We start from the raw sequence: 13,848 nt of genomic DNA, 5'->3' as shown, positions 1-13,848 counted from the left end.
TGCCATGCTCACTTCCGAGTGACAGCTCCTATTACATACACCATGCCCTATAGAACACGTCCAAGTACTGCAAAACTGGAGGTTCTTGGAAGTATCATTGAGGAAATTTGTGTTAAACAGTATTCAAGTCTAAAATTCAATTTGAATGAAAGTTTAAAGGAGGTTTAAAAGCAGATAAATACATTAATTCCTGCTTTTACCACAGTTTTAGTCAGTGTCGATTACATCACCCTTTCCAACATGTTATATTACTTATTCATCCATGTTGTTTGTGTCCATTATAACGTCCTTAAAATCAGTAAACTTCCTGTTTGGAATGATTTTCAATTTTGTTTGACTGCCAGACAGGCCGACAGAGTAAAAATATTACGCATGTTACGATCGGGACAAATTCAGAGCAAAGTAGTGCTGAACTCCAGGTTCGTTTTCTGATTCATGTTCCGATTCATTTTCAAAATATAACATTAATTTAAAATAAGTTGTTCCTCAATCATAAACTGACGATTCATCGACTGATAAGACAGACATGAACCAATTGCTTAACTCCGCTTTTAACTTTGTATGCGTGGGGTAAAAATACATGACAAACTATTTTAGAAATATTAATAAATGCATTCATTAATAGTGGAGAAAAAATACTTATTATGGAACAACATGTGTGAACACAAAAGCAAAGAATTGAATCACAAAGGATACTAAGCCGAAGGACCCGTCTGCCAGCACCGGCGGCAAAGGCGGACGTTAAAGATCCCACGGTGTCATTTGTGAAGAGTAGGTGAGCTGTCGCCGGCACCCAGACCACATTACAAATTCCTTCCCAAATCACCTTCGGTCTTAATGTCAGGCCTGACCAGCCAGTTCGTGAAAGACTACGGTCAAAAACTTTACCAGGTGTAGCCCACAAGAAGGAGCAAATAATTGGGGCTCCTGAAGAATTAGTACCAGCCAGTGAAGCAAATGATTAGTTCATATACTTCACAATGAGTTTGAAATATTAACCAAAGCAGAGAATAAAACCACGACATGCTGTACAATATTGCATTCTCTACTTCTCATCCGATTTCCATTCATCAAATGGCTCTGTTTTAACCATGCGGATCGCACTTACCATTTCAAAATGAATGTTTCATCAAATGTATTACCCATGGCCCTGCTGTTTCCTTTTTCTTTTTACTGCTGGATAAAGATATTTGGAGACTGAAACACTCGTGCCGTTAAAAAATGCCATCAGGTATAATCGAGATTTGCTTGTCAAGGACAATATTTTGAATTCAAAGTGCTGCCTTCCTCTTTCATTCCATCACCTCGACAAACTTGAAATGCATTTTTTTTTTTAAACACCTTTTTCATCATCGAACAACGTCTGATGCCGACCGCACAAAATACATCAAAGTAGCAATGTTTGGGTGGAATGCATTTTTGATATGCTGCTGGAATTACGATATGATGTGTGATACGATAATTATTCAGGCCTTTCACCGCATTTGCCCCGAGGTTGCTGCATGTAATTATCTTGCTTCATGGCCTTGCCTTTATGGGATATTGATAGGGTGCTTTGGGTTGGCACATTTCTCGCTAATGCGAACTGCAATCATTGCAGCTTCTATCTAATTTTGTCTGAAAGCTCCGGCTGATAACGTACTACCTTTGAAGGGAGACTTCAAAATCACACCTGACTTTGACCAATGGTGCCAAAGCACTTGTCAGCTGCTTGACCTGAAATGGTCTTTTCACGATCGGTGTTGCATATAGCTCGGTTCACCTTTACCTTTTAATGAGTAAAGGGATTTGACAAGAGGGTCCCTTATCACAATGTTTCACTCGCTTCGCAAAGGGATGGGAGAGGGTATTCTAGAATCTACTGCGTATGTCTGTCTGTTTCACATACATTGGTAATACATCGGTATGCCTCATATTTAATGAAAGTCTATATGCCTAATAATTATCATGAAAAGGTGAGATGGGAAGTCACAGGATATTCATCACAAATCGACATGCCTCCTTTATTAGAAGTGAAGATAAAAAGTATGGTCCTTGACAACAACATGCCCCACTCAGGGCATTTTTCAGGAACGTATCCCCCACGTTCTATTTGTGTTCTATCTTCCCCACGTTCTGTCTTCTTCGCACAGACACATGGCAAAGAGATAACACAAACTATAAAACACAGGACGAATAATGTTTAACTCGGACAGAATGCACAATCAAGGTAAAAAAAGAAAAAGTAAATTATGGTTAAATTAGACATGTAAATGTTTAGTTAATATTGGCAACTATGTTGAATTTGGCCGAAAGCCAGTTGGGCACGACAATTAGGCCTGGAGGACATGCAGCACACCACAAACCATACGCTATGTGAGTGAACACACACTCAGCAATGTAGGCAGATAATGTTGACATGAATCCACATTCAATGTACAAAATCAACTTATGGTAAAATTGGATGTAAATTTTTTTCTTAGTACATAAGGCAACTTTGTTGAACTATGCTTAAAGCTGCTTAGCTGGTGCTGAAATATTAAACAATACCATCTGGGGGCACAATGTAGTTGATTCATGAGCAGACTTACTGACTGACTGGCATGTGTGCATGTGCGCGCGCGTGCGCGCACACACACACACAACAACACACACACACACACACACACACACACACACACACACACACACACACACACACACACACACACACACACACACACACACACACACACACACACGTATCCACCCAAACATCCATGAGAATACTGCCCAAATAAACAGGAAGGGTGACATATCTGCTGAACACGGGTGATTTAAAGCACCGAACGATAAGAAATTGGCAGAACAACTGAAATTAGTGAAATGGTACTCCGACAGCATTCAAACTAAATTTGGTTGACATAAGTGTTCCAAGTGCACATTCGTCCAAGGAAAACCAATAGAAAAGGGACAAGTAAAAATCTATCGAAATACAACGATACACGAAGCGAGAAAATGGAACATCATTCAAATAGCTCGGTGTGAAAGAGGGCCACCAAATATGTCACAAACAAATGCACAAATTATAATTGACTGCACAGAATGACAGATGTTGAAAACATACCTCTCCAAGGACCAAAATCAAATCCATAAATAAACTCAGTAGCAGCATCTCAATACAGCTGTGGGTTGAAAGGATGGCCTAGGGGTGCACAAACTCGCTTCTGAGCCATCAAGCCTGGGTTTGAATCTTGGTCCAACTGCAAACTGTCATCATGGGGTCTTGCAGGCAGGGCAATGCATCAATGTGTGTGCTTCCTTGGATGGATGTTTGACTGCGTGTCCCATCTGCCAGCATTAGTTGGTAGATATCAAGGATGTCACGGATGCCATGGTGTCTTTCTGGAAGAGTAGGCAAGCTATCGTGGGCACTGTGCCAAAATTCCAAATTCCTTCCCTAATCTGCATATGTTGTTGCATTTCCATATTCAGCCAATCTGCCACTTGCAGCCATGTGCTGCAGAGGAAAGCATCAAAATGATCCACAACTATTTTGACAGGTATAAGGAGTTTGTAACTTAACAAAATATTTACTGTACTTTCATGTTCCTAGTTATATGTTACATCATAAGTTTGCAGAGCCAATACTTCGTGTAACTGCAATTGTCCAGCACACATCTTCTTCTTTGTGGTACGTTCACATGTCGTCGTTTTTTTTCTTTTTCGTGTTGAAGGTTCAGCCAAGTAACTTTGGTACATCCTTACTGTAATTCACAGACCGGTGTTTGTGTGCAAGTATTTGTAGTTGTTTGTCATGCTACTCCTCCTGCAGTTACGGGCTGATTTCATCCAGATAGGATCAGCATGACCCCAATTAATGTACCGGTGTGTTTTTACAGCGCGTGCGCTGTATACAATTGCACCGAGTTTGAAATGTCCCCGGCATCGTCTACCACGTCTCCGGTGGGTCCGGTGTCCCCCCATCCCCTCCCCCTTCCCCCCACGTGCCTCAAGACAGCCAATGACGGCCGTCCGGTAGATGCAGTGCGTAACCTCGATGGAAATGGCGACAATTGACGGAAATACCCGAGTAATTCAATGGAAATTTGTGAAACTAATGTGCTATATATGGGAAAACCATTTAATGTATTGCTTGACGGAAAAAAATGAAGAAACGCTCCCCCCTCATGTACGAACGAACGAAAGACATGTCTTCCACCCACAATCGCCTTTCGCGCCGATCGCCGAATGCTGAAAGCTAAGTTCTTCTTATGCTATCATTCTTTTGCGGTCCCCTGCCACGCTGTCTCGAATTTGTGAAAGTAATGTGTTATATATGTGAAAACCATTTAATTTATTGCTTGACGGAAAAAAAACGAAGAAATGCACCCCTCATGTATGAACGAACGAAAGACGTCACTTCCGCCCACCATCGCATTTCACGCCGATCGCCGAATGCTGAAAGCTAAGTTCTTCTTATGCAATCATTCTTTTACGGACTCCTGCCATGCTGTATCGAACGATTTCATTCCTTCTGTTATATCTCAAGGTACTTATCACAATAATAACAAAATTTTTACATTTCAAATATTAAGTAGGCTTTTTAATTGTTTTTCAACTGAAAAAGCATAAATTGCATATTTTAACATTAGTGGACTCATTTGCTTCACCACATGCGCTGTATTGAAGGATTTCACTTGTTAGCTTTGCTGGTGGTCTTTGGAGGGAGGGGGTTGGACGCAAATTCTCCATGTAAATAAGTATCGTTTAGTGCCCCCTCCATGTGGAGGAGGGTATTACAAGTCTCCACCATTTGCAGTGCAGTATTCCTGTCACCATGTTGTCCAATGCAGTAAGGTGAGTATAGAGAATATACTGATTCTGGCTCACTTTCCCCCATGTTAATGAATGGGGGATTCTCAGCGATTCATATGTTTTTTCCCGAAAAAATAAACCCCCTTTTTATCCCAAGGTATATTTATTTGTCTCCCCTTTTAACCTTGGGGAACTTTTTTTTCAAATAACCAATGCATATTGTTTAGCTCACTCATTGAACTGATAAAGATTTGTTCAAGTAGTAAAGTAGTTGGGTGAATATACTGTGATTTGTTAAAGGTGATTCTAAAGAAATATCGAAAACATGTGAGTGAATGGAGATTTTAATAGCCTCCCCTTTTAACCTTGGGGCACTTTTTTTTCAAATAACCAATGCATATTGTTTAGCTCACTCATTGAACCTATAGAGATTTGTTCATTCTCAAATTCCTTCAATAGTTTAATTTTCTTTGCACAACAATCCCCATCTAAAATATTTAAAAATAAAACATTTGAATCTTTATATTTTTCAAGATACCCCTGTTGTGTCATTATGAAATGATATACTTCTCCCATTGATCTCATCTGACTACCTCCTGAGTTGCATATCATTTTGAGATTGTAGTAAATTATTTTTCCATTTTTCAATTGATAACCATCAAAGTTTTCTGTCCATTCAAGGATATTTATATTTTTTCTTTGCATCCTCTAACTTACTATTTTTTAAATTGATTCGCTTATTTGTTTTATTTACCTTTGGTAGGTCATCTCTTCGAGCATGACCTAATAATATGGGTGTCGATGTCCTTCGATCCGTCCGTCCGTCCGTCCATCCGTTCACAATGAAGTTGAAGTGGGAGATCTGGTCATTAGTGATCCTGATAGAGGTCGATCAGACGTACACAATGGTATGACTTTCAAGGTCACCGAAGGTCAAGGTCAAGGTCACGAGGCCTTTGAAGTTGCGAAAATGACGATTTTCAAATTCTATCTCCTCCGCCATTTCTCAAGGGATCTTGAATTTGATTGTAGCATATGAATCTATGGGACAATATCTAAATTTATTTGGGCCGGATTTTCGATATTCACTTTCGTTTTCGTGTCACGTGACTTCAAAGTTGGCAAAAAATGCGAAAATGACGATTTTGAAAATCTATCTCCTCCTACATTTCTCAAGCGATCTTGAATTTGATTCTGGCATATGAATGCATGGGACAATATCTAAATTTGCTTGGGACGGATTTTCGAATTTCACTTTCGTTTTCACGTCACGTGACTTCAAAGTTTGCAAAAACTGCCCAACCTTCAGGAGGCTATATATTCTCTACTGGGCATGGTAAAAGTTAATGAATGGTGTCATTGCATAGCAGCTGACATTGTTTCTCGCATAGATGACCGTCACTCCTGCACAGGTGTATTTTTTTAGGATACATTCAAAATCATCGTATATCACAAATGGGTGCATGATAGATTTATTATAATCTTCAAAAGAAATCTTTTCACCAGGTTTAGGCATTGTAATTACAGCTGATTTATGATTACTACAAGATTTTGAATGTTGTTCTAATCGTTCTTTTGTATGAAATGAATTAAGACATCGTTGCAAGGATATATTTTGTTTGCTGTTATGAATACTTGAGAAGAGATTAATCTTGATAAATTATTGATGTATGTATAATGTGAATTCTTTCCAACACTAAAATATAAAAGATCAATGTGTGTTTCTTCATTTTTATAGTTATTTGAAATTTTTAATACCTGAACTTTATTCTCTCCAGTTAATCCATATTCATTAATAGAAAGGTTATTCTTTTTCTCAAATTTAGGAATATCTGTTAGTGGCATTGGGAATTTAAAATCTTTAATGTCCAAGGTATTCTCATATTTCATATATTGCTTTACCCTTTCCGAATTACAATTTGGAGGATGTAAGTGAGCAAGAACAAACCAGGGAAAACATTTATCATCATTGTTCTTAATATTAACAACTGCCTTCTTTAGTTTTATTTCTTTTGGTAATTCAAAATAAGAAGAAGCTTTAAGAGGGTCTGATTTTAGAACGTTTATATCTAAAAAGATGATTTGTAAAATATTAAATCCACTTCCTACCACTGTATTATCAACATCCTCCTCTTGTCTTGATAGTTCTTCATAAACCCCACTATTCAAAAAATCATGAAATGATGTTATAAAATTACCCCCGTGCGGGAGTGACGGTCATCTCTGCGAGAAAATATAGAGCCTCCTGAAGGTCGGGCAGTTTTTGCAAACTTTGAAGTCACGTGACGCGAAAAAGAAAGCGAATATCGAAAATCCGGCCTGACAAAATTTAGATATTTCCCCGCAGATTTATATGCCATAATCAAATTCAAGATCGCTTGAGAAATGTAGGAGGAGATAGATTTTGAAAATCGTCATTTTCGCATTTTTTGCCAACTTTGAAGTCACGTGACACGAAAATGAAAGCGAATATCGAAAATCCGGGCTGATCAAAATTTAGATATTGTCCCATGGATTCATATCCCACAATCAAATTCGAGATCGCCTGAGAAATGGCGGAGGAGATAGAATTTGAAAATCGTCATTTTCGCAACGGACGGACGGACGGACTTTCGGACAGATCGAAGGACATCTACACCCATATTATTAGGTCATGCTCGAAGAGATGACCTAAAAATGAAGATCTGTTCTCAAATAAGGAGTTTGTTCTTCATCTTGTCTTTTCATATTCATTTTCACTCCCATATAAAACTTTAAAGTTTTCATTTCTTTTAATGTCTTTTTAATAACCTTTTCAACATCAGGTTTCACTATTTCAATTGATTCAGCAATTGATGATGGACCGGGTTCTCCAAATTGAAAAATTCTTGTTTTTATATGCCCTTTAAATGCCCCATCAGTGTTTTCAATATAATAGTCTCCCTTTACTTTAAACTAATTCTTCCTGTGTTTTTGTGATTGAAAATGTCTGTTATAACTTCTCTTCAAAACATCCTTTGAGCAGATATCACAATGTTTTCTTTCCAACTCAAGAGGAGATATTTGATGAAATAGATTAAATGTGTGTTTGTTGGTTTGAAGGTGTTTTTTATAATATTTATATTCGTGATTACAAACATCGCAGTACATTGTATTCACCATATTTATATAATAAAAGTTTGCTTAAACTAAACTTTTCTTGATGAAAATTTCATTTAATTTAGAGGTGAAACTGTGCTTAAAACCTTTTTATCCTCCAACTTTTTTCACTTAATAAATACAATGTTTCAAGACACAAAAGACAAGTTTAAATCAATCTCTTCATTTGTAAAAGATACTGAGAAATTTGTCAAGGATGGAAAATTGAACAAAGATAAATATAACAACTATTGGATAAAAACAATTATGGTAAATAATATGAGGTCTTCAATTTCCTTCAGTGGAAGGGCTTTTACTATACCTGGATGAACATTAATTAAAGTATCTCCAACAAAAGTTCTCTTCTCCTTCTGGTAATGTATTCAAAACTAGAAAAAGCAATGAAACAAGAAAAAGTATCAAAAAATAAAAACATTATGGATGAAGCTTTCGAAAGAAAAGATAAGACCATCTGTAATATGCAAGGAGAAATTTGTCTTTTTTTCAACAACCCTAAAGATGTAAGTCCTGATGAAATGAAGGATGTTAATATATATCAGGTGAAATGACATTTCATTCAATCGTAGTTAAGGATCATTTTAAAATTACCTTTAATATAAAAAAATGTTGTAGTTGAATGTGGTAATGAAAAAAAGTATATAGATATCAATGGTAATGTTGTTTCTACTCATTAAATATGAGTCAATATTCAACTGAAGATTTTGAAGATTATGAGAGTGATTATGATAGTTTTATAGATGATTCCGAAGACGAATTTTAGTTAAAGTAAAGTTTTACTTCATAAATATGCTAGATTTTGAGCCTCTTGAATTCTCTGATTCTCCATATGACAAATTTGAGAATTGTCCTGCGTGTGATAGTGGGATTAAACACAGAGTCAAAAGCCTATAAACAATGTATATTCTGTGATTATCATCTCATTAATGATAATAAAAATATAAAAAGGAAAATAATTATTTTAGATTTACACCAAAAATGAATTACTTTACAAGATTGATTTGAGAAATGAATGTAAAGTATGAGGGTGATAACACACCTTTCCTTACAGGGGAAGAAACTGAACGTATTCGAGAAATGTTCAAATGATTGTTGTTACATATTATTCACGATTGTCATTTTCAGGGAAATATCAACACACGATATTGTATGAATAAAATAATGGATTATCTTGAAATTAAACCTGAAATTAGGATAAAATATCGAGTTTCTGAAAAAGCCAATAATAAATTAAATAACCTGTTTTCGAAATATATAAATGACTTTTTTACCCATTTGGGAAAATAAGATAAAATTTAACAATCATAAAAATTTTCAAAATTCATTAAGATGTCTCATAGTTGGTTCAAGCGGATGCGGAAAAACCTGCTTACTTTTGAAGATGTTCCTGACTCCCAACTTTTTAGATTATGATAATTTAATAATTTTCACAAAGTCGAGTTTTCAACCAGAGTATCAACTCCTCTTAATGCTGGTCTTCAAAAAGAAGATATAATCGGTTTATTTAAACTTCAAAAATACCGAAATGATTGAAACATTGAAGATATAATACAACTATTTTGTGATACATTGAGATGTAAAAAGAAATCAAAAACGATAATTTGTATTTTTAGTGATAATACGGATGATATACTGTCTCCCCAAGATTTGGATAAATCAAAAAAGAACCTCATTATCTTTGATGGTTGTGTTAATGAGAGAAACCAAACGGCAATGAACAGCTAACACACAAGAGGGAGAAATTGTTCTTGTAATTGTATTTATCTTAGTCAATCGTACTTTCAACATCCTCGTCGTTCCATCAGAAACAATGCTAATACTTTTATTTTATTCAAGTTAAATTCAATAGATATAAACAATTTTTGGAGAGATAATTGTTCTACATTTTGTAGTAAAAAGGAATTTGCAGATTACATGAAGCACACGACTGAAAAATATAAATATATTGTTGTGAAACAAGATGAGTTATTAAATGATATTTTCCAAGAAATAAATGGATGTGTAAGAAAGAGCAAGAAGCTTTAAGGAACATCAAGAGTTGGTTTCAAAAGTTGGAAAACAACAGGAAGACATAAAGAAGAAACACAGACAGAAACTAATGGGTGAAGAAGCATTCAAAAGAAAACAAGAGAAATTTTTTTAATCACTTTTAAAAACTTCCAAAGAAAAAATTATAGATGTTTCCACAGTTACCACAATAGAATATACTACCAAAAAACTTCAAATGATAAAAGATTTCAGTCAAATGACGGAGGAAGAATTAGAGAATATAGGAGAATTAGAATATGATGAAGGGTTATTTCAACAAATGGAAGAGATTAATCACCCCCCCCCCCTGATTATATTGTGAATGCTCTTCAAAACAATGAATATTCAGCAGAATCAAAAACCAAGCAGAACTCATTTCAACAGAACAACCAACAATATTTAATCTTGTTCAAGAAAAGTTATTGATATTTAATGATGAATTAAGGTTCTTGGGGTCTGCTCAATCCCCTGTTAAAATAACTCCGAGATTAATGTTTCTTCTCTCAAAAGATTGAAGACAAACTTCAACTGTGAGGGATGATACAAAGTATTTTGATAAACCATTGGATATGAAAAATAATGCCGATAGAGTATTTTTTGATCTACTGAACTCTGTTAATTATAGGGTTAATCGTTCTGGTAAATGTAGCAAGAATGAGAAGGAGAAACACATTATTCAGGCTTTAAGTAGGCTTGGTTCAGGTATTAGTTTTCTTCCAAATGACCCATCACAATTAGTTAATAGACTGCTATTGTTGTTAGGTAGTAAGAAGGCTGGAAATAATTGTTTTAATGAAGCATCAGCCATTTTAGATCAGTTGATGAACATGAAAATAATTAATAAATATCAGTATAAAGACATTTTATCTCATATTAAATAAGATGAGAAGCACAATCCTGAGTTTTAATTTCACAACAAGCGACCACACATCTTCATTCCCATACCCACTACAACTTGACCCAACAAAAGAATATGAGGCATCTTTATTGTCCATGGACACTTACAATACCTTATTTAATATAACTGAGAAAAATGACAAGTTTAGTAATAATCCGGGAAGTGGATACAAAAGGATAACAATCTCACCCGGAGTATATGAGATTTCTCAAATATCTTCCGAAATTGCTCGTATTATGAAAGAACAGGGTGATGAACCAAAAAATATTGTCATAGATATTCAAAAACATACTTCAAAATCATCAATTAAACTTAAAAAAAACTACAAGGTTGATTTCACAATTGATAATTCATTTAGAGAGTTATTGGGTTTCTCCTCAAAAAAGATTGAAACTAATGGGACATTTTACAGTGATAATGTCATTCAAATATCCTCAGGAATAAATTCGGTATTAATTCACTGTGATTTGATTGATGGTGCTTATAATGATGGAATAAAAACAAATATAATATTTTCATTCAGCGCACACTCAACCCCAATTGGTTATAAATTCAATATGGACCCCAAAATTTTGGTTTATCTCCCTGTGTCAGGAAAAACCATACACAGAGTAAATTTTAGGATAATTGACCAAGATAATCGTATGATTTATTTTAATGGAGAAGTTAAATCCATCAGAATTCACCTCCGTGAATTTTTCCAATAAAGAAATACGATGGTTATGGTGAGGAAACACGAGTTGGGAAAATATAAAATAATTACAGGGGATGGGATGTTCCTTTCCACATACTACAAGGGTGAAGGTATGTATCTTGGTAGAGGATACTATAAACCTAAGAGACAAAGGGGTGTCGGACATCAATTTAGAGGAGATGGGATAATTGATACTCTAATTCACATGTGTCAAACTCAAGGCCCGCGGGCCAAATGTGGCCCGCCACGTCATTTTATGTGGCCCGCGAGAGCTTAAAAGGTGTATTAAAATAAGTCTATGCTGCTTTACAGTGTGCATTGACCATAAACTACATCTCCCACAATGCATTTCGATTATGTTATGCGCCAAGTGATGGCTTCCCGCCTCGAGATAGCAGTGTATCCATATCAGTGTCGGCGATTTTCCCAGCAAGTGGAATTGAGAAATATCTACTTTTGATCCCAAAATGTCTAGGAAAACAAAAGTTGATGCAGATGGAAGGCAGTTTCAAAAAAGATGGGAAAGTGAATGCATGTTTGTGCTTCAAGGAGAAAAACCGGGATGTCTTTTGTGTTTTGAGGCGGTGTCGGTCGTTAAAGTGCGATATCTGTCGGCATTTTGACACCAAACACGGAGCTAAATATGCCAAATTTATCTTCCAAGAAAAACAGCATATTGTTCAAGAATTAAAAGGCGGATTGCAATTGCAGCAGAATATGTTCACAAACGCTACAGCTAAAAACGAAGCTGGCTTTATTGTGGCTGAAGAAATTGCCCGAGCTTCAAAGTCGTTTTCAGAGGGTGCATTTTTGAAGCAGTGCATGCTGAAGGTGTATGAGCAAGTATGCGCCGACCAGATACAAACTTTTAAAAATGTCAGTTTGTCAAGAAACACCATCACGGACCGAGTTAAGGAACTAGCGGGAAATCTGGCAACACAGCTGGCTGAAGAAACATGCAGTTACCTGGCATTTTCATTAGCTGTTGATGAAAGCACAGACAACGCGGATACAGCGCAGCTGTCCATTTTTATTAGAGGCGTGAAGTCAGACCTCTCTGTCACGGAGGAGCTCGTGGACGTAGCTGTCATGCACGGGACCACAATGGGATGGGACATTTTTGATGTGGTGGAGAATTCCGTAAGTAAAAGTGAATTACCGTGGGAAAAGTTGGTGGGACTAACTACGATGGTGAACCTGCAATGTGTGGAGGAAAAAAAGGCCTGTTGGGACTTATGAAGGAGAAAATGCAAACAAGTAACTGTCACACACCTCTGGTAACGTATCATTGTATTATCCATCAAGAAGCTCTCTGTGGAAAGGTTCTGGAGCTGGATGATATCATGACCACAGTTATGAAAACAGTGAACTTCATTCGGGCACGTGGCCTGAATCACTGACAGTTCCCGCTTTTCTTGCAGGAGGTGGGCTCGGAGCATGGAGATGTGCCGTACCATACAGAAGTAAGGTGGCTGAGTAGGAGCAAAGTCCTCAAACGTTTTTTTGAGCTTAGGGAAGAAATTGCTCTTTTCATGCAAGGTAAAGGAAAACCCTTGTCTGAACTGTCAGATCCAAACTGGCTGTGTGACTTTGCTATGTTGTGTGACATAATGGAGCATCTTGCCCAACTCAATCAGAGACTGCAGGGATGCAAACAAGTCATCACGCAGATGTCCAACATGATCACAGGTTTCTAGCGTAAACTTGACCTTTGGAAGTCCCAAGTGAAACAAGTTAATCTTGCCCACTTTCCTGTTTGGCAGAGCATCTCAGCCTCAGTTCCAGGTGCTTTTTCATGTGCTCGGTTGGCTACCAAACTGAGCCGGTTGATGAATGAGTTTGATCGGAGCTTCTCTGACTTTAAAGCACAGCACTCAGGCTTTGCCATCTTTACCAATCCTTTCACCACCGACGTCTGCAGTGCACCTCATCACCTTCAGATGGAGTTAATAGAGCTTCAAAGCGATAGTGGTCTGAGAGAAAAGTTCCAGGATGCTGCAATTGAGGACTTTTACCGTCTGCTGTCCCCTGGTTTGATGCCACAGCTCGGACTTCATGCTGCTCGTGTTCTGTCCATGTTTGGGAGCACCTATCTGTGCGAACAGATGTTCTCAATAATGAATATAAACAAGACCAAGCACAGATCATGCATCAACGATGGCAACCTCCACGCTGTTTTAATGATTGCCTCAGCACAAGACCTAAAACCAGACATTGACACACTAGCCACGGGAAAACGGTGTCAGACATCCGGCCAGAAAACACATCGGTAAGCATTTTAATAACCTGAATTAAAAATATAATCAAATGTGTCTTA

The 13,848-nt window shown here is 36.9% G+C and overlaps 1 pseudogene; it reads left to right on the top strand.

Moving 5' to 3' along the window:
- Positions 1-13,848, top strand: part of LOC147008662 (general transcription factor II-I repeat domain-containing protein 2A-like) — a 33,254-nt pseudogene that overhangs the window by 19,205 nt on the left and 201 nt on the right.

Source organism: Eptatretus burgeri, chromosome 18 (assembly GCF_056783735.1).
Source record: "Eptatretus burgeri isolate ZD-2024b chromosome 18, Ebu_testis_v1, whole genome shotgun sequence".
In the NCBI taxonomy this organism is placed as follows: Eukaryota; Metazoa; Chordata; class Myxini; order Myxiniformes; family Myxinidae; genus Eptatretus; species Eptatretus burgeri.
Note: the sequence above shows the minus strand (reverse complement) of the source record. Positions and strands in the feature narration are given on the sequence as shown.